The following is a 21,486-nucleotide window of genomic DNA, read 5'->3' on the forward strand; positions in this document are numbered from 1 at the left end:
CTTTGGAATTCTGCATACAAATGGGTACATCTTTCCTTTTCTTCTTTGTCTTTTGCTTCTCTTCTTTTCACAGTTATTTGTAAGGCCTCCTTAGACAACAAAGGTCCATCTAGTCAAGGCTATGGTTTTTCCAGTGGTCATGTATGGCTGTGAGAGTTGGACTATAAAGAAAGCTGAGCACCGAAGAATTGATGCTTTTGAACTGTGGTGTTGGAGAAGACTGTTGAGAGTCCCTTGGACTGCAAGGAGATCCAACCAGTCCACCCTAAAAGAAATCAGTCCTGGGTGTTCATTGGAAGGACTGATGTTGAAGCTGAAACCCCAATACTTTGGCCACCTGATGTGAAGAGCTGACTCATTTGAAAAGACCCTGATGCTGGGAAAGATTGAGGGCAGGAGGAAAAGGGGACAATAGAGGATGAGATGGTTGGATGGCATCACCGACTCGGTGGACGTGGGGTTGGGTGGACTCCGGGAGTTGGTGATGGACAGGGAGGCCTGGTGTGCTGCGGTCATGGGGTTTCAGAGTCAGACATGACTGAGCGACTGAACTGAACTGAACTGAACTTAGACAACCATTTTGCCTTTTTGCTTTTCTTTTTCTTGAGGATGGTCTTGATCCCTGCCTCCTGTAGAATGTCTTGAACCTCTGTCCATAATTCTTCAGGCACTTTGTCTATCAGATATAATCCCTTGAATCTTTATTTCTCACTTCTACTGTATAATCATAAGGGAATTTATTTAGGTCATACCTGAATGGTCTAGTGGTTTTCCCTACTTTCTTCAATTTAAGTCTGAATTTGTCAATAAGGAGTTCATGATCTGAGCCACAGTCAGCTCCCGGTGTCGTTTTTGCTGACTGTATAGAGCTTCTCCATCTTATTTTACTCTAACCTTTCCTTTTCTCTGGTGGCTCAGATGGTAAATCGTCTGCCTACAATGCAGGAGACCCAGGTTCAATCCCTGGATCAGGAAGATCTCCTGGAGAAGGAAATGGCAACCCACTCCAGTATTCTGCTGGAAAGTCCCATCGATGGAAGAGCATGGTTATCTACAGTTCATGGGGTCGCAAAGAGTTGAACAGACTGAGCAACTTCACTTTCTTTCTTTCTTTCCTCTTCTTACGTTTTCACTCTCCTTCTTGGCTTTTCCCAGCTGGCCTCCTGTTGGGCCTTAGCTGTGGCACAGGGAATCTTTAGTTGCTGCATGTGGGATCTAGTTCCATGGCCAGGGATCGAACTTGTGCCCCTGCATTGGGAGTGCAGAGTCTTAGCCACTGGACCACCAGGGAAGTCTCCTGCTTTTCTTCTTTTTCTGTTTTTATCTTTCTTTCTCTCCTCCTTACTGATGTTATATTGTTTTCTTTTCCACAATCACCTTGGGGGGATATGTTTTTCCGTATCCCATTTATGACACTCAGTGCTTGTTTTCCATGGATTCAAGAATTTATTGGTGCAGAGTGTGTTAATTCTCTCATTTCTCATTCCTTCTCTTTCAGTACTAGCATGGAGGATGCTATACCATGAGGATTTTCATTTTGAGAGCTATAGCTACCTCTAAGAAATACCCATCCCTTCTTGTTTTTATTTTTATTTTTTGGCTAGTTAGCAGTTCCCATATTGCCCATATTTTATACTAGGCTTTATTAAGAGAAAATGGCTTTACCATTACCTGCTTAGAATTTTAACAGCGCCTTCAACCCTGAAAACTTGGGGTTTTCCATCTTAGGTAGAACCATGGGTGAGGAAAATAGTCAGAGAATATGTGCAGAGATTATTTTTGTTTTGTTGATGGCTTCTTTTAGTGATTTCTTTAGTCCTGTTCAAGCTAACATTATTAATAGCTTAATGAAAAGAACATATTGCCTCTTTGCTTAAAGAGCCATTTAAGGAAGACTCGAATATCACTCCAGCCAAGGGCAGGGGAGGCGTTATTGATATGAATTCATAGGGTCACACATTGTTAGTTGTGTACATTGTGGTAAAGATCTGAATTCTTAGTAATTTTGAATATCACCCTTTGTATATTTCTAATACTAGATTAGTAGAAAATATACATACAGAACAAAGCATACTTTTATTTAAAAATCTCATTAAAGTTTGGACTTCTCATATTCCTGCTACTCTCATGAACCATCAGTGGTTCCTTTCTTCCCTTCAGCATGAGGTTGGACACAGGTTACATGTGAGCTGGCTGATCTGGTCCAAGACATCCTTGGCTTAAGCTCCCAGGTTAAGAAGAGGGTGACAAGAAAGGAGAATGAGTTCGAAGGAAATTTTCTGAAGAAAGTTGCAAAGACAGGTGCCAGGGTTAGGCTCCAACCTCATTTCACCTAAAATCCATTTTATCCTATTCCTAGATGTAAGACCCCGGATTCCATCATCCCCATTTTATCCCTGGGTAGTTCATTTCACCTTTGACTATAGGCAGATTTCATTCTTCCTGGGAATGGAGTTGAAGACTGTGGGGAGAGAACCTTTGAAATTCCTAGAAATTACCCTGAAGCTTCGGGAGCTTCTGTCCAAAGATGCTGCCATCAACTCCTTCCCCCTTGAACACTTACACTGCTTTACCCTCAGAAAGTCGGGGGCAGGTCTGTACTCCCTCTCCTGGAAAGGGCCGGCCTTTGATTGACCACTAGAATATGGCAGATGTGACAGTCTGGGTATTTTTCTTCTTGGAAGCTAGCTGTCAGGTAAGAAATCTGATTACTTGAGACTGTGATGCTCAAATGAGTCTCATGGAAAAGCCATGGAGGAAGAGATATGCCTTCTCCAACAGCCAACTTCTTCTTCTTCTGCCAACTCCCACAGCCTTCTCCAACTTTTCTAAACTTCCCAGGTGAGATACCAGACACATGAATAAAAACCCAGCATGGACTCAACTGGGTTGTGCATTTCCTGTTCCATGAGGTGTCTTCTGGTGTTGAATGTGTCAATGCTGCTGCTGCTGCTGCTAAGTTGCTTCAGTCTTGTCCGACTCTGTGCGACCCCATAGACGGCAGCCCACCAGGCTCCCCTGTCCCTGGGATTCTCTAGGCAAGAACATTGGAGTGGGTTGCCATTTCCTTCTCCAATGCATGAAAGTGAAAAGTGAAGTTGCTCAGTTGTGTCCGACTCTTAGCGACCCCATGGACTGCAGCCCACCAGGCTCCTCCGTCCATGGGATTTTCCAGGCAAGAGTACTGGAGTGGGGTGCCATTCTGGATGTTCCAAACAAATGGAATCATACATCATATAGTCCTGTGTGTCTGGATTCTTTCACTTAGCATCTGTGTTGCAGAGTTTCAGGGTCCATCCACATTTTAGCGTATATCAGTACTTCATTTCTTTTATTGTCAAACCCATGGACAGAGGAGCCTCGTGGGTAAAGTCTATGGGTCACAAAGAGTGAGACATGACTTTGCAACTAAATGGCAACAGTAATTTCATTGTAAGGGTATACTGTAGTTTGTTTAACCATTCATCAGTTGATGAATATTTGGGTTGTTTTAACCTTTTGGTTATTATGAATAATTCTGTGAACATCCATGTACAAGTTTTTGAATGAAAGTATGTTTCATTTTCTTAGATACACACCTGTGAGCCTAATGACTTCTCTTTTAAAAATATCACTCTATCTACTTTGTTGAGAATAGACTAAAGGGATTCAAAGGTAAAGGTTGTCATAGTAATCAGATGAAAGAGGATGGTGACTGCAGGATAAACTTGTTAACAAACCACAAGTCCTAGGATAAGGGTGATCCATGGACATCTAGTGACAGCCACTGCTCAGGATGAATGTCATCCCAGCACATCAACAAGTCTGCCTGCCATCCTGGAAATGGCATGAAAAGACCCATAGTTAATGGACTAACATTCTGTAACTTTCTAGAGAGATTTTTTGTTGTTGTTGTTCAATGATACTGTACTGAACCAACATGAAATGTATTAAAATACAATTGTGCAGTAAGACTAGAACCATAAAACGTAACTGTAGTTGGCTTGCAAAGAATAAATTTCTGGCTGTTTTTATATGCTTTTGCCAATTGTAGTCTTCTTCAGCTATGAAATGCATTACAGCTATGACACATATGGGCAATGTCTATTTTTCTTTAGTAAACTGAAAGTTTGAGTGGAAGGAATTATGAGAGAAGATAGAGAGATATAGGAAAATAATAAAATTGATGCATCTTTCTGATGATAAAATGTCTTCTGAAGGTGATTAGAGAGAAGGGGGGAGAGAGATCACAACCCACATCTCTTGAGTTCCGATGCCTGAGCCCGGTGGATCTTTAGTATGCTATATTGCTGTTTTTAGTATGCTATGCTGCTGTATTCAGCTGGTAAATAATCTGCCTGCAATGCAAGAGACTCTAGTTTGATTCCTGCGTGGAGAAGATCCCCTGGAGAAGGGATAGGCTACCCACCACAGTATTCTTGGGCTTCCCTCATGGCTAAATGGATAAAGAATCCACCTACAATGTGGGAGATCCTGCAGTGTGGTAGATCTGGGTTCGATTCCTGGATTGGGAAGATCCCCAGAAGGAGGGCATGGCAACCCACTCCAGTATTCTTGCCTGGAGAGCTATCATGGACAGAGAAGCCTGGTGGGCTGCAGCCCATGGGGTCACAAAGAGTCAGACGTGACTGAGCAATGAAGCACAGCACATGCTGCTGTTTACAACCTAATTACCTGCTTTGCAGAAGCATGTCTATTCTTTGAGCATGCACAGTGTATACAGTTGGCTTCTACATAAGTAAAGTGGAGTAAAATGTATTGAGTGCCTACTAATTTATATGCTTTTCCCACACTAGCCTTCGTTGCATCCTCTGAGCAGATGCTGTGGTTAAGAGAAAGGATTCTGGGGCCAAACTGCCCAGTTTGAAATTCCACTTAATAGCTGCTGTCCTTCGGCACATTATATAACTGTGTTGTCCTCTGTTTCCTTATTTACTACTTTATTGAAAGTGAAAGTGTCAGTCACTCAGTTGTGCCTGACTCTTTGCAACCCCATGGAATATAGCCCACCAGGCTCCTCTGTCCATGAAATTCTCCAGGAGAGAATACCAGAGTGGGTAGCCATTTCCTTTTCCAGGGGCTCTTCCTGACCCAGGGATTGAACCCGGGTCTCCCATATTGCAGGCAGATTCTATACTCTGAGCCACCAGGGAAGCCCCACTACTTTTTTGGTAATACTAACAACCTACCACACAGGGCAGTTTTGAGGATTAATATGATCAAAAAACTTAAAGTAGGACCTGGCTCATAGTGAGTGCTCCATGAACCAGAATATGAACCAAGTTCTGCCTAGGAGCCTAGGTTCTTTCCACCCAGCTCTCATGCTTCCTCTTCCCACACATTGAAGAACAACACATTATGTATGATTTATTGCTTTCCTAATTCATCCGTTACACTCCTGATATGCTAAGAAGTCCTGATGAAGGTAGGAATATATAGTCTACAAAGCATCAAATAAGCCTCGTTGGATTTGTTGCTTGATGAGCCAGTTTGTGAACTTGACCTTTGACATATTCCACAAAACTTTTATAATCTAGTATAAAATTGTAATGGTGAATGAAGCAACATTTCAAGGAAAATGAGACTTAATTCTTGCTACTCCTTATCCTCTTGCTTATATTTGTCCAATCCTTCCCTTCTCTCCTTAGACCTATAACCAAACACATGGGCAGTAAATCAGGACTGTTTGTTCAGGTTCTGCATGACAGATACCTAACTTCTCCCCCTCAAGGAAAGCTGGACTCATAAATAACAATGTTCTAGCAGCCCTCAGGTACCCTAACCTCACTGTGTAGACTGCTGTCTTCAGTTCACTTCCTATTCCTGACCAGATTGGAGATTTATTTTAGGAGAGATCTGAAATGCCAGTCTCTGATATCTTGCAGTTTCACGGTTCTGGGCACCTAGCAGACATTCAGTAAATATTGGTTGATTGATTGATTGATTTGATTTTCACACCTTTCTGGTTAGGAAAGTGCCAGAGTATCTTACATTGTCCATGTTGGTCAACATTTATATCACATTCTTTTTTTTATTTGACAGTGTTGGACACTCTCAGAGGGAATGGGTCAGAATAAGTTTCAACATGTACAGGCAAGCAGTTCAAAGTACTGATTTCTTCCTTACATATTCTCACAAATGAGCTTTTAAATATTATTAAAGAACCTATTTATTAGCAAACAGGGACAAAGCAGGTACACATTCTGACCCTGCCAGAAATAGTCACTGGAGTCAGATATACAGTATTCTGAAGTCAGGATACCATGGAAATTTCTGTAGGTGGCTTTTTGCAGCTGGAGGTCTTCTGATGCCAGGTCTGGAAACAGGAGCAGACACCAGTCCTCACAGCGGAGATAATGATACTGTGATACTTTTTATACCTTATTCAGTCAAGGATGTTGTTCAAAACAAAAGTTTTGTGGTATATGTCAAAGGTCAAGTTCACAAACTGGCTCATCAAGCAACAAACCCAATGAGACTTATTTGATGTTTTGTTGACTGTATATTCCTACCTTCATCAGGATTTCTTAGCATATCAGGAGTGTAACGGATGAATTAGGAAAACAATAAATCATACATAATGTGTTGTTCTTTGATGTGTGGGAAGAGGAAGCATGTGAGCTGGGTGGAAAGAACTCAGGGTCCTAGGCAGAACTTGGTTCGTATTCTGGTTCATGGAGCACCCTTGAACAACATGGGTTTGAACTGCCTGGATCCACTTATCAGTAGGTAATAGGCATGCATGCTCAGTCATTTTCAACTCTTTGCCACCCCATGGACTGTAGCCCATCAGCCTCCTGTGTCCATGGGCTTCTTCAGGCAAGAATACTGGAAAGGGTTGCCATTTCCTTCTCCAGGGGATCTTCCCAACCCAGGGATCGAACTGGCATCTTCTGCATTGACATGTGGATTCGTTACCACTGTACCACCTGGGAAGCCAGTGGGTCCAATTATACATGGATATTTTTCAACAGTAAAATGTTACAATGCTTCACAGTCCACATTTAATTGAATCTGTAAATGTGGAGGAACTGGAGGTCTAACTGTAAATTATATGAGGATTAACCCCCAAGCTGTTAAGTGTATTTCTAGAATATTTTAAACAAACCCATATCTTAAACACCAAGGAGAACAGTTCTAACGTCCTTAACGTGGATGACCAAACCATGAATTTCACCAGTGAAAACTTATTTCTGACAGTCATACTAACTAGCAAAGTTTCTGCTATTGACTCAGGCTCTGATAACAGAATCTCTTGTATAGGGTGGTGAGACTAGTATGTGAGCTATCATCCCCGGGCTGAGAATTCCTGATTAGGGCAGTTGGTTACAACTGAGTGTGACGTAACTAGATGGCATCCATTCTATCCAGCTACTATTTATGCTGTGAGAAGAGAGCTTTTTATAGTAAATGGGCTTTCAGTGAGGTTCATTTTGTGTGATGATTAGAACTCCTCCTGCATGGACAGGTTGTTTACTAAATGCTAAGACTGAATGAAATGAAAGAGAAAATTTGGAAAGCTTCTTTTTTGTGGTTACATGCACAGCAAACTCATCTAGAATGTTCACAAAGGAGCAAAGCGACACCTGTTCGGAACTACCTTTAGGTAAGGGTTGGTTTCCCTGGTGGCTCAGACAGTAAAGAATCTGCCTGCAATGCAGGAGAGCCAGGTTCAATCCCTGGGTTAGGAAGATCCCCTGGAGAAGGGAATGGCTACCCACTCCAGTGTTCTTGCCTGGAGAATTCCATGGACAGAGGAGCCTGACAAGCTACAGTCCATGGGGTTGCAAAGAGTCGGACATGACTGATTGACTAAGCGTGCGTGCGCGCGCACACACACACACACACACACACACACACACACACAGGTCAGGGCAGTGCCTTTGTTGGCACGTAGTTATGACGAGAATAAGAATACATGGAAAACACTATGAAACTATGCGCAAAAGTTTCTAATTCACAATGAAAGGGTCTGAGAGTGTAAATGATACAGAAGGTGCATGTGGAGATCGCTGAGATATCTAAGATCAGCTCATGGCGGAGGTGAGCCTATCAGGAAAGGTAGCATTTGTAATTGGAAAGGTGTGGGAAGGCATTCCAGCCCGGTGAGATGAGTGTCCACTCTTGGGGAAGACGTGATCATGTATGTGAACATGGTGTGTTCTACAATAACAAGTAAATGGAAGGGGTTGTAGGGTGGTTTGGACTAATGATAATAGCTGATATTTCTTGAGCACTCATGTGTCCTGCCACATGCTGAGTACTGTATCTCTGAGTACATTTAATGATTCCAAAACTTTATGAAGTAGTCGCTACCGTTATTTCCACTTAACGGAACATGAACTAAGGCCTGGAAAAGTTCAGTAACTTGCCCAAAGGTCGCATCACTGCTAAGTGGTGGAGGTGGGTTTGGAACCCAAGCAGCATGACTCTGAACAGACCTGTGATGGCCACCCCATTTTGCCCCTCTGGTGGCCAGTGGCTGTGGACAACTGGTATACTTGTAGGGAGTCTTGGAAACTTCAGATATCTGAAGTGGATTCTGAACACGTGTTAGCAGCTGCTTAGCAATGCATGTTGCCAGCACAGTTCAGCAAGTCTTAGGAGGTAAACAGGAAAAGGAGACACCCAGGGGCAGAAGGAGACAGAGGCAGAAATAAGGAGGCACACAAAGAAAATACGGCAACAGAGAGAAAAAGAGGGGAAAGGGTGGTTACGCTACAGAGTGACAGGGTGGAGCACACCTTCACCGCAATGACAGTCAGTGGCATCCTTGTTCTCTGTGGCTTTGACATCGTCAAAAAGTATCTAACATAATTAAATAGGACCTTTCCCCCTTAGAAAATTGGCTCAATTTGCAACAGCATGGATGGACTTGAATGGTATTAAGTGAAATAAGTCAGACAGAGAAAGACAAATACTACATGATTCCACTTATAGGTGGGATATAAAAAAAAAATACAACAAACCAGTGAATATAACAAAAAGGAAACAGACTCACAGATATAGAAAACAAACTTGTGGTTATCAGTGGGGAGAGGGATAGAGGGAGGGGCAATTATAGGGGTAGCAGAGTAACAGGTACAAACTATTAGGTATAAGATAAGCTACCAGGCTATGTTGTACAACATGGAAAATATAGACAATATTTTATAATAACGATAAAGAATCGCCTGCCAGTGCAGGAGACTCAGGTATGATTCCTAGGTTGGGAAGATCTCCTGGAGGTGGAAATGGCAACCCACTCTAGTATTCTTGCCTGGAAAATTCCATGGACAGAATTCTATGGACAGGACCTCGCAGGCTACAGTCCATGGGGCTGCAAAGAGTTGGACATACTGAGCATGCACACAGATATAAATGGAATATAAGTTTCAAAGCTTTGAATTACTTTATTGTACACCTGTAAGTTATACAATATTGTACAGCAATTATACTTAAATGAGAAAAAAAGAAAATGGGGTTCATTTTTAGTTTTTGCTTTCAATGTGTTTCTTAGGAGAATGTTGTAATGTCAGACCAAAACGTCAAAGTTCAGTTACGATAGAATGGCTTACAAAAATGTATAGAATGTGTAAATTCTGTAGTCTAACTCTTATGCAACAGTAATACTAGAATATCAAGGTGAAAATAGTACTAGAAAATTCAATAAAATAATACTAGAACTTCAAGCCGAAACTTTGAAATGTACAGATAAAATTCAAAATAACAAATGACCGAAAGTCTAGCTTCTCTGCCTGCTGCTTTGGGAAAATATATCCCCAAAAGAGAAAGTTCTGACACAAAATATTATAATATATACTCAAGTACTAAATTTTGGTGACATCCTCCTTATAAGGGTGTAAATAACGCTTATCCAACATGATAGAAACGTTTCCAAAACTTTCTAAATGATTTCTCCAAGCAGCTGAAAATATCTTTACTATGGGACAAGTTTATTCCTTTGTAACTGCTACTTTATATCCCGTGTAATCATGTGGGAGAATTCCCCAAAGATGGGAATCTACAGTTTAGAACTATCAAAACAATGTGAGAAAATATGAGCAGGCTGACTCCCATTAGAATGAAAAACACAGTCAGAACAGCAAGTGCACCAAGAAAGGGGGCCCCTTTGTAGGACTGCTCTTCCCAGTAAAAAGCCTTTTCAGGTGGAACTTTGTATTTGAAAGACATTTCTAAGACTTTTCACAGTGTGGCTCAGGCTAGTTACAATGTTCCATGGCATAGGACTGAGTGTTGTTTAGTTTGTGCCATGGAGCTGTCCTGCTTATTTAACTTATATGCAGAATATATCATGCGAAATGCCAGGCTGGATGAATCACAGCCGGGAATCAAGATTACCAGTAGAAATATCAACAACCTCAGATATGCTGGTGATACCACTCTAATGGCAGAAAGTGAAGCAGAACTAAAGAGCCTCTAGATGAGGGTGAAAGAGGAGAGTAAAAAAGCTCAGCGTTCAAAAATTAAGATCATGGCATCCAATGCCATCACTTTATGGCAAGTAAAAGGGGAAAAAGTGGAAACAGTGACAGATTTTATTTTCTTGGGCTCCAAAATCACTGCAGATGCTGACTGCAGCCTTGAAATTAAAAGACGTTTGCTCCTTGGAAGAAGAGCTATGACAAACCTAGACGACATATTAAAAAGCAGAGACATCACTTTGCCAACAGAGGTTCATATAATCAAAGGTATGATTTTTCCAGTAGTTATGTACGGATATGAGAGTTGGACTATAAAGAAGGCTGAGCACTGAAGATTTGATGCTTTTGAACTGTGGTGTTGGAGAAGACTCTTGAGAGTCCCTTGGACTGCAAGGAAATCAACCCAGTCAATCCTAAAGGAAATCAACCCTGAATATTCATTGTAAGGACTGATGCTGAAGCTGAAGCTCTGATATTTTGGCCACCTGATGTGAAGAGCCTGCTCACTGGAAAAATCTCTGATGCTTGGAAAGATGGAGATCAGGAGGAGAAGGGGGCAATAGAGGGTGAGATGGTTGGATAACATAAGAGACTCAATGGACATGAGTTTTAAGCAAACTCCAGCAGATAGTGAAGGACAGGGAAGCATGGTGTGCTGAAGTCAGTGGAGTTGTAAAGAGCTGGACATGACTTAGGGACTGAACAACAACAAATGGAGCTGTCAGCCTAAACATGCCTTTTGTCCAACCACCCTCTCCATCACCCAGAGAATACTGGCATATGTAGATTTCTCTGGAAACTATTGGGTTTTAATGAATTGACGAAAATGTATTTTCAGGAAAATATTTACTTGGGTTCATCTGTTCTAAATATACATTGCAAAATCAAGACAACTTTGCCTGATTAGACCTCCAGTTATTCAATGAAGAAATTTTGGGAACTCTTTTAAAAATCCTTTCCTAAGGACACAGAAAAATTGCATACATAGAAGTACGCCTCTTTTGTTTACTCTCAGTAAAATATCTGTCACTTCAAGAAATATGACCTGGGAAAGGCCGAAAAAAGTGGTTTTGCATATTCCTTTTGCAAAGGTATAAGGTTTTTGCTGTACTAGTGCTTTTAATTGGATTTTTTTTTTTAATTTAAAAGCTGCTGGTTCAGACTCTTTCTGATATTAATGGTTCTGTTTCCTTTGTCGCTGTGTTTGCAATGTTGTGCACAGAATCAATATTTCTTTCTTTACCTGCTCTGTCATTATGTGACCTTGAGGATGTTTCTTAGTCTTTTCAGGCCTCAGTTTACCCACCTCTAATAAGGAGCTATTAATAAATAATGCAGGATTTTAAAATAAGATTTGAATAATAGATGTCTGAAAAAGCTTTTAGATTTAGGATTTGAAACCACTCTGCAGTTGGCGGTGATAATAATAGTAATAGCTTAGATTAACAGAGAACTTTTCTTCCAAAAGTTCTAACCACTTTGAAATTATTTTTCCATTTGCCCTCAAAATACCCGTTAGAGGTAAGAATGAAAAAGTGCTGGCTTTCACACTTTGCAGGTGCAAAAATGAAGCAGAGACATGTTGGAATGAGTATTAATTTTCAAAAACAGTATTTCTGATTCCAAGAGTTTTTCTTGATTGTATACAGTAAGTCCCCAACCTGTGAACCCTCAAGTTGTGAACTTTCAAAGATGCGAACAGGCGTTCTCACATCCAATCATGTAAGTGAGTTCTTGTGTCTGGCATACAATGTCACAGTCATCGCCCTCTGCAAGTGGCTGTGCTTTTGTGTACTTTACTACACTGTGATGTATAGACTGTATACAGTACCTATGGCTACAGTCCATAGGGTCACAAAGAGTCAGCCAAGACTGAAGCGGCTTAGCACGTATGCACTGTAAGATTAAAAATGTGTTTTTTTGATCTTTTTGTTTGTTTTTTTATGTAGTATTTGTAAACTTATTACCGTACTGTACTATATAGCCAATCGTGTTAGTTGTGTGCACTCCTGCATGCTAACTTGCTTCAGTCGTGTCCAACTCTTTGCAACTCTGTGGACCATTGGAGCCCATCAGCCTCCTTTGTCCATGGGATTCTCCAGGCAAGGATACTGGAGCAGGTTGCCATGCCCTCCTCCAGGGGATCTTCCCAACCCAGGGATCGAACCCATGTCTCCTGCAGCTCCTGCATCGCAAGCTGATTATTTGCCACTGAGCCATTGGAGAAGCCCCACCTCGGCTAGCTCTGTTGAACTTAGAAACAAATTGGATTTACAAATGTGCTCTAGGAACAGGACTTGTTCTTATGTAGGGGATGTACTGTAATGGCCAACCCTCTTCCAACTCAAACTCTAGAGGAGTCGGGAAATTTCCCATAAAGATTGTCTCTACAAGTGGTGTCTTTCATTAATTCATTTCAATAGGATCAGTATCTTTCATTGCATTTATCACTTATTTTCCTGTTAAATTCTGCCCTTTCATTTAGATGGTGTTCATTTTTTCAGTGCTCAATGCAGTCAGTGAATAGAGTAATCCATATTATTTCTGCCGCCTGTGCAACTGATCAGATAGTTATAGCCCTGGATAAGCCTTTGTAAAGGACTTACAAATGTCATTATCTTGCTACATAACTTATCCACATGCAGGCATTATGATTTTCAGATGGTTTTCACCTATAGCCATGTGTAACCAAAAACCAATCACTCCTCTCCCAAGAACATCACCGTTTCTGCTGCTGAAATGGAAATTGACAGGAGGAGTTAGATACAGCTGTACCTGATCATCGAGGGATAAATTATTTTGTGTAATTGTTAGAGCCTTGCAAAGACCTAATGGAATGAACATGTTGTTTTCCACACCCGTGGGTACAGATAGTCTTAGCAAATATTGTGTGCTCGGATTTAAAGATGTGGGAGACTGTCAGCCAGTTGACAATGAGAAAAATTAATTTGAACTGCTGATAAGGAAGGAAAACATACGCAATGAATTAAATTTAATAGACTGAAAAAAAATGTTTCTCCTTACTATTTCCATGTGGGAATATGTCAGACTTCATTTAACTCAAATAACTGTGGATATTAAGGATGACTACAGGGCAGCCTGTGTTGGAGAATTCTGTGTGGCAATTTGGTGCACCAGTCCTGGGAGATCCTTTGGTTAACCTTCTAATGTAAAATGTGATGGTGTGTATCCTGAGAAGAATAGAAAGTGGTTGGTTGTCAGTGACAAATTTGACATCATTTCTGTTCACTCTCCTTTGTGGTTGTGCCTCTCTAGTCATGAACAGTAGAGTAAGATCAGACTCTGTTTGGGATAATATGCCTTTCTGCAATCCTAAGATGGATCTTATCTCTGGAAGGGGAGTAGAATTTAACAACTAAGATCTCAGGCAAAATAACATTCTTGCTTTCAATTCTCTGCAATTAATACATGGGGTGAAAAAATCTTGACACATAGTGTGTGATTCTCTTTCCATCTATATAATAATTTTATAATCTAACAGCTAATAAGAGGGCTTTCCTGGTGGCTCAGATGGTGAAAGAATCTGCCTTCAATGCAGGAGACTCAGGTTCGATCCCTGGGTTGGGAAGATCCCTTGGAGAAGGGAAGGGCAACCCACTCCAGTATTCTTGCCTGGAGAAGTCTGTGAACAGAATAGCCTGGCAGGCTGTAATCCATGGGGTTGCAAAGAGTCAGACATGACCGAGCAACCAACACTTTAAGAAGGGTTCTAGTCATTATCACCACTTGCTCACTATTTTTTTCTATTTTATTAATAATAACTATTATTCCTGTAAAAATGAAGTCAACGAAATGAACATAAACATTCAGATATAATTAATAATTACCAACATTTGATGAGCATCATCGCAGATCCTCTCCTAAGCAGATAGACTGAAAAGAATAAAACTGAAATAACTTTAGAATGTATTTTACCATATATACAAGTTTAATATTAACTCTGAAGTTGAATTTTATGTGAAGTTAACAAAAGAAGCTAAATTAACCTACAGGAATTGAAATTCAGGCAAATCCTTTGAAAGGAACATTGGAACCTGAAGGCATCCAAAGTTAAGAAGAAGAGTTAATGAAGAACTGAATAACTTTTAAAGTTGAAATTACAATGATTATTAGACCATGTGTGAAATTTGGACTTTATCTGTATACTCCCTGCTATGAACGATAAGGAAATTAGCCTGCTTTTGCCCTTTTATCCCCACCACCCACTATTTTTATTAGTTACATGATTAGGTTTTATGTTATCGAAGTTTGTAACATTTACCTTTTGCTGGGTAATAGTAATCCCCATGGTTTCATAATTTTAAGGGGATATTTAAATTAATAGAATGCTTACCTTGAGCCTTTCTACTACTGAGTTTTAATCTTTTGCTTTGATTCATTCCATAACTGGCTGAATCTGTTAAGCTGTAGCCACCCTCCCACTGCTGTTATTTTGGATTTTAGTTTGAGGTTGAGTTAACGGCATTTTTAAGTTCATGGGACACAATCCCTCTTTTTCAAAATTATTATCGTTATTTTATTATTGTTGTCACTATTATTTATTCTCTTTTATTCGATAATTTCATTCTGTTCACCCTACCCCATAGATAATCATTCTGATATGTTTGATAAATACCCCATGTGTCTGATGCATAGAAGTTTTTACTTCCTTATCAAACAGGCACTGTTGTAGTAGTAATTAAAATAGTGTTAGTTGCTCAGAAGCGTCCAACTCTTTGCAACCCCATGGACTGTAGCCCACCAGGCTCCTCTACCCATGGAATTCTCCAGGCAAGAACACTGGAGTGGGTTGCCATGCCCTCCTCCAGAGGATCTTCCCGACCCAGGGATCAAATTGAGATTTCCCACATTGTGAGCAGATTCTTTACTGTTTGAGTGATCAGGGAAACCCCTTGTACTGTTGTATTTTTCGTTATTTATGTATATTTTGCGATTTTATGTGTATTTTACACATTTTATGTATTTTACTTAACTTTTATGTATTTTATATTTTACATATATGTGTTTTACATATATTGTGCTAACCTCACTGAATTACCTTCATCACTTGTGATATTTTTAGGTTCTATCCATGTTTCTGTGAGCATAATCCAGTTAGTTGCTTTCATCTCTGCATAGTATTAGGAATAATTTATTTTTCAAAACGGGACACTTCTGAGGTGAGAAAGGGCCCTATTCAAGACAACAGACACACAGTGGGATTGATCCAGGCTCCTGAGAGGCGTGGTCACTTTATCCTCAGTGGACCTTCTGCACATTTTAAACTTTCAGAGTTGTGTCCATGGAAACTTAGATTGTGTCCATCCAGCTTTCTGCCGTCACAAACCATGCTGAGATGAATATGCTTATGTACGTTCCTCATGCAACCGTATGAGAATTTCTTAGAAATTACACCTAAGGGTGGCTGGGTGAGAGGTTTACGTATGACTGCTATTGCTGACTCACCAGTGTGTGCTCCAGAATGACTGCAGCTGTGTAAGCTATCAGTGGTGCAGCATTCTCAGATTCCTACATCTGTCCAACAGCTGACATCCCGAAGCTTCCTGGTTTTTATCGATCTGATGGCTTTAAAGTAATGGCTCAGTGTTACTTTATGTTGAATTTCTCTAAATACAAATGAGTTTGAGCTTCTCAGCCTTTGAATTTCTTCCTCCATTGAATTGCCTACACATCTGCACAGCCCATTTTTTATTGTGTTTTTTTTTGTTTGATTTTGATTCGTTTGGTGTTCTCAATATGATTCCCTTACTGATGTTTGATTGCACTCATCTCCCAGTATATCATTTCGTTGTTGTTAACTTTGTACACAATGTCCTTAGTTGAACAGAAATTCTCAGTTTTTATTTAATCAAGCCCATCACTGTTTCTTTATGTCAGTGCTTTGGGGCTTTTTCTTAAGGATTCTTTCTGCATCCCTAGGTTATAACAGTTCTCTTCCACTTCATTGACTATTAACTTTATTGCTTTAATTCCCACATTTTGGTTTGAAAACACTGTTAGATGAGAATATAATTTTTTTTTTCATATAGTGAGTCAATTTTCTCGACATTACTGACTATGCAGACTAACATTCACCAACTTTATCTTATACAAAGATATATGAATATACAGTTAGTCTCTTTTTCTTGCCTCAGTATCATATTGTATTTATTACTATGACTTTTGTGTGTTTAAAAAATACTCCTTATGGCAAGTCCCCATCTCTGATTTTCTTTTGCAATGTTAAACTGACTTGAAAGTTCTTGGACCTTTCATTGAAATTTTCAAAAAAAATTTTTAGATTGAGTTTATCAAAATCCTCCAAAAGATCAGCTGAAATTTTTATTTTAATTGCACTGAATTTTAAATTGATTAAGAAAAGATTGACTTCTTTAAATTTTTTTTAAAGTTTTTTTTAATGTGGACAATTTTTAAAGTTTTTATTCAATTTGCTACAATATTGCTTCCTTTTTTTTTTTCTTTGCCTTTTTGGCTGTGAGGCATGTGGGATTTTATTTCCCCAACAGGGATCGAACTCACTTCATACCCCCTCTATTGGAAGGTGAGGTTTTAACCACTGGGCCACCAGGAAAGTCCCTGACTCCTTGTTAATATTAACTTTTTCCATTCAAGAGTGGAATGTTATGCCTTCTCTAAGTTCTTCAGTATATTTAACATTTTTCTATATAAAGGACTTATGAATTCTTTTAAAATTCCTAGACACTTCATAAGTTTATTTTTATTATGAATATCTTGATTCTTAACTATATTTTCTAGTAGTTCATTGTTGTTGTAAAAAATGCTACAGATTTTGTAAAGCTGATCTTGTTTCTGTCAACCTCACAGAACCCTCTCATTACTTCTAGCAGTTTGATTGCTCTATGTCGGCAATCACATCCTCTATAAATAATGTATCATTTTCTCTTGATCTCATTTTTCTGATCTTTAACTTTTTATTTCTTTTCTTTTTTTGGTTTCTTAGAGTATGGGTAGATCTTCCACCAGAAACAGTGATAGTACTACTCAGTGGTTTTAGGAAAAGCTTCATGGAAATTGTTTTTCCTTTGTTCTGGTAAGCTTGGACTATCTACCTCCTACTCCAGTTGAATGATTCTAACATTATGGTAAAACCTTTTTTCCCCTTGAAATTCTGTGGACTGCTATCACACAGCAGTGCCTGTTGCTTTGGATAAATCTAAGATCAAATTGTATTTTTCCCCTGTCAAATATATTCTCCCCCCAACATGGTTTATTGGATATAATAATATCTCTCCTTATTCTTGAAGTACAAAGACTTTTCACAATATATATTGGACTTGATATTTCTGTATTTTTTTTCTTGGATAAGATCTAAATATTCAAGTTTTTATTTTAGCAATTTATTTTCCTAATGTATCACAGAGCACTTCAGTTTTCATTTATTTTTGCCCTGTTCTTTCTAAATATTAAGAATACTCATTTGGAGTTTGTTTTCATGTCTATCAACATTTAAATATCGTTGCTAATGTCTATTTTGTTTTCTGTGGTTTTCACCATGATCCTGACTTTATGTGTAGGAACCCTCATTTTTGTGTTTGAATTTTTATGTTTCTTTCCCTTCCACTTCTTGTCTGAGCTCTGCCAGCTTATTTTATTTTCTTATGTTGTCTTAAATATTCTTTGAACTCTTGTATCGCTTTCTTGAGCTCTTTTCTTTAGAGCCATCACACTGTCAATACTTTCTTTGAGGCAGCAGAGAGCTATCTGAACTTTGCTTGTGTTTCCTTGGGTACTGCCTCTTGTTATGTATATGCCTGTTTCTTTATTCCTCTGTTCTCCCAGGTTTTATGCGTGATTGTGTTACTGGAGCCTTTCAACTGGTTGCTTCTGTAGTAACAGGGACTGATATTTACTGAATAAAGCACATGTGGACCATGAAAGCCGGATGTTTTAAGGAGATGAAATAATCTGAAAACTCTTGTCACTCAGTCTCACTAGGCACTCCTCTTAGATGTGGTGTTCAAGAGGCCGCCATGGCTCAGGGCAACACTCTTTATAAAGGTCACGATGTCTTACTATTGTCATGTGGCTTTTGCATGTTTCTCTTCTTCATCTCCTCTGCTTTGTAGACCAGTGTCTCTCTGAAGAAAAGCTAGATGATGAACAATAGAAACAAATGCATGTCATGGTTTCTCCTTTAGCAATCTTTCCCTGATTTTCCAAAGTCTTCAATGGTGATTTAAGAATCTTCACCCACCTTTCATCTGTATGGCTGTGACTCTAAATCTCACTCATGACGTTAATCCAAGGATCCCTGAATATTCCTTTCAAGACTGTACAGGCATATTGGAGAACATCTGTGTCCTGCCTGTGGTTTGAGGAGGTAGGTATGCATCTGCGTCTTGGGTAGGGTCTCACATTATTGCTGTGTTCATAAAATATGTAAATACTTGCATACTCTACGTGAATGACATGTAAATAAGGATATTTTTGTGTGCCGCTATTAAGGATTATTCATTTTTGCTGAGAGTTTGTTCATTACTGGTGAACACAGTGGTTCTCAAACAGTTTATCTGTGGTCCATGCTCCAAGGTTTTATTTTCCAGTGGCAACATAACAAAAATACAATGATAAGGTATAAGCAAGTTTGTAGTGTTAAGCTGGCATCTTTAGTGTAGGTTTGAGGAAGTGGATGGTTTACATTTGTATCATAGCCCACAGATATCTTCAAGTCTAGTCACTGGAAAATTATAGGTTAAAATAATGTTGATGCAGTATGTATCATCACGTATTATAAGATGAACCAATAAACCATAACAACCAAATCCATTAGTTTATCCAATATATATTACTTAAATCGATAGTATAGTCTAAGTCCTCTTCTAGGTAGAGGGAATACAGTGGGGAAAAGAAGGAAGTAGAGATAGGGGTAGAGGGAAAGAGGAAGGAGAAACTTCAGGCCTTATAAAGCTTTCATTCTCATGGGGCTAGATAAATAATAAACACATACATGAACATATATATATATATATATATCAAGTTACTATGGAAAAAGTACTGTGGTGCAAACTAAGGCATGCAGATATTTTCAACATGGTGAAGAGGTACGTGATCTCTTAAGGGAATGTCTTTGAGCAGAGACCTGAAATGAGTGAGATAAAATGAGAAACAGGGCCACATGACTATCTAGGGGTAAGATTCCCAAGCAGAGGGACAAGCAAGTACAAAGACCATGAGACAGGAATGTTCTTAAAGTGTGCAGGGGAGGGAAAGGAGAACAGTGTGTTTGTATTTAGGTGAGTAAATAGACAAGGGGAGGAGATGCGGTTGGCATGGTGATCAGGAGTTTGCTCATAAGCCTATGGGATTTGGTTAGGATTTGGATTTTATTTTCAGTGGGATGGAAAGCCAGTGTGCATCTGAATAGAGGGGTGATAGGACATAACTTGTTTTTCAATGGGTTACTCTGGCTGCTGTGAAGAGAATAGATTTGGAGAGGGCAGGGGTGGAATGAAGGGAGGGGGGCACATATAGGAAGCAATTGTAATAATTTTGAGACTAGAAGACACCTAGTTCACTATGTTGACGAGACTGGAGCAGGGTAGAATTTACTGGATTTGGGCTTTATATTGAAGGTAGAGCCAGAGGATTTGGTGATAAATTCAGTGTGAGATATAAAAAGTGTGAAAGGAGTCCGCTTTCAAGGTCTCTCTTGGCCTGGTTACTGGAGTGAAGGGTGATGCAGTTTACCACCATAGGTAACTGCTATGGGCTTTCCAAGTGGCGCTAGTGGTAAAGAACCCGCCTGCCAATGCAGGAGAGGTAAGAAACACAGGTTTAATCCCTGGGTCAGGAAGATCTCCTGGAGGAGGGCATGGCAACCCACTCTAGTATTCTTACCTGGAGAATCCCATGGACAGAGCAGCCTGGGAGGCCACAGTCCATAGGGTCACAAAGAGTCAGACATGACTGAAAGTGACTTGGCACTCACACAAGCGACTGCTATGGACAGACTGTATGTTAGTTGCTCAGTTCTGTCTGACTGTTTGGACTCCTGTGGACTGTAGCCCTCCAGGCTACTCTGTCCATGAAATTCTCTAGGCAAGAGTACAGGAGTGGGTTGCCATTTCCTGCCCCAATGGACAGATTATGTCTTCCCAAAATTTATCTGTTGAAACCCTAACCCCAACAAACTGTATTTGCAGCTGGGGCCTTTAGGATCTATCAAACTTAAGGGAAGTCTTAAAGGTGGGGCCCTAATATGAAAAAATTGGTGGTTTTAGAAGAGGAGGAAGAGAAAGCGATCTCTGTCTCTCTCACTCACTCTACTGGAGCATAAGATAAGAATAAATGCTGGAGAGGGTGTGGAGAAAAGGGAACCCTCTTACACTGTTGGTGGGAATGCAAACTAGTACAGCCACTATGGAGAACAGTGTGGAGATTCCTTAAAAAACTGGAAATAGAACTGCCTTATGTTCCAGCAATCCCACTGCTGGGCATACACACTGAGGAAACCAGAAGGGAAAGAGACACGTGTACCCCAATGTTCATCGCAGCACTGTTTATAATAGCCAGGACATGGAAGCAACCTAGATGTCCATCAGCAGATGAATGGATAAGAAAGCTGTGGTACATATACACAATGGAGTATTACTCAGCCATTAAAAAGAATACATTTGAATCAGTTCTAATGAGGTGGATGAAACTGGAGCCTATTATACAGAGTGAAGTAAACCAGAAGGAAAAACACCAATACAGTATACTAACGCATATATATGGAATTTAGAAAGATGGTAACGATAACCCTGTATACGAAACAGCAAAAGAGACACTGATGTATAGAACAGTCTTATGGACTCTGTGGGAGAGGGAGAGGGTGGGAAGATTTGGGAGAATGGCATTGAAACATGTGAAATGTCATGTATGAAACGAGATGCCAGTCCAGGTTCAGTGCACGATGCTGGATGCTTGGGGCTGGTGCGCTAGGATGGCCCAGGGGGGTGGTATGGGGAGGGGGGAGGGAGGAGGGTTCAGGATGGGGAGCATGTGTATACCTGAAATTTAAAAATGTTAAAAATTATTA

At 40.0% G+C, this 21,486-nt stretch overlaps 1 protein-coding gene and 1 non-coding gene across 2 annotated transcripts in view; one reads left to right on the forward strand and one right to left on the reverse strand.

Moving 5' to 3' along the window:
- Positions 1-21,486, forward strand: part of HS6ST3 (heparan sulfate 6-O-sulfotransferase 3) — a 720,806-nt gene that overhangs the window by 420,505 nt on the left and 278,815 nt on the right. The gene's annotated exons all lie outside the window — the stretch shown is intronic.
- Positions 1,220-1,291, reverse strand: TRNAG-CCC. The gene has a single exon. It is a non-coding gene; the product is annotated as a tRNA-Gly (tRNA).

Source organism: Bos indicus x Bos taurus, chromosome 12, assembly GCF_003369695.1.
Source record: "Bos indicus x Bos taurus breed Angus x Brahman F1 hybrid chromosome 12, Bos_hybrid_MaternalHap_v2.0, whole genome shotgun sequence".
NCBI classification, from domain to species: Eukaryota; Metazoa; Chordata; class Mammalia; order Artiodactyla; family Bovidae; genus Bos; species Bos indicus x Bos taurus.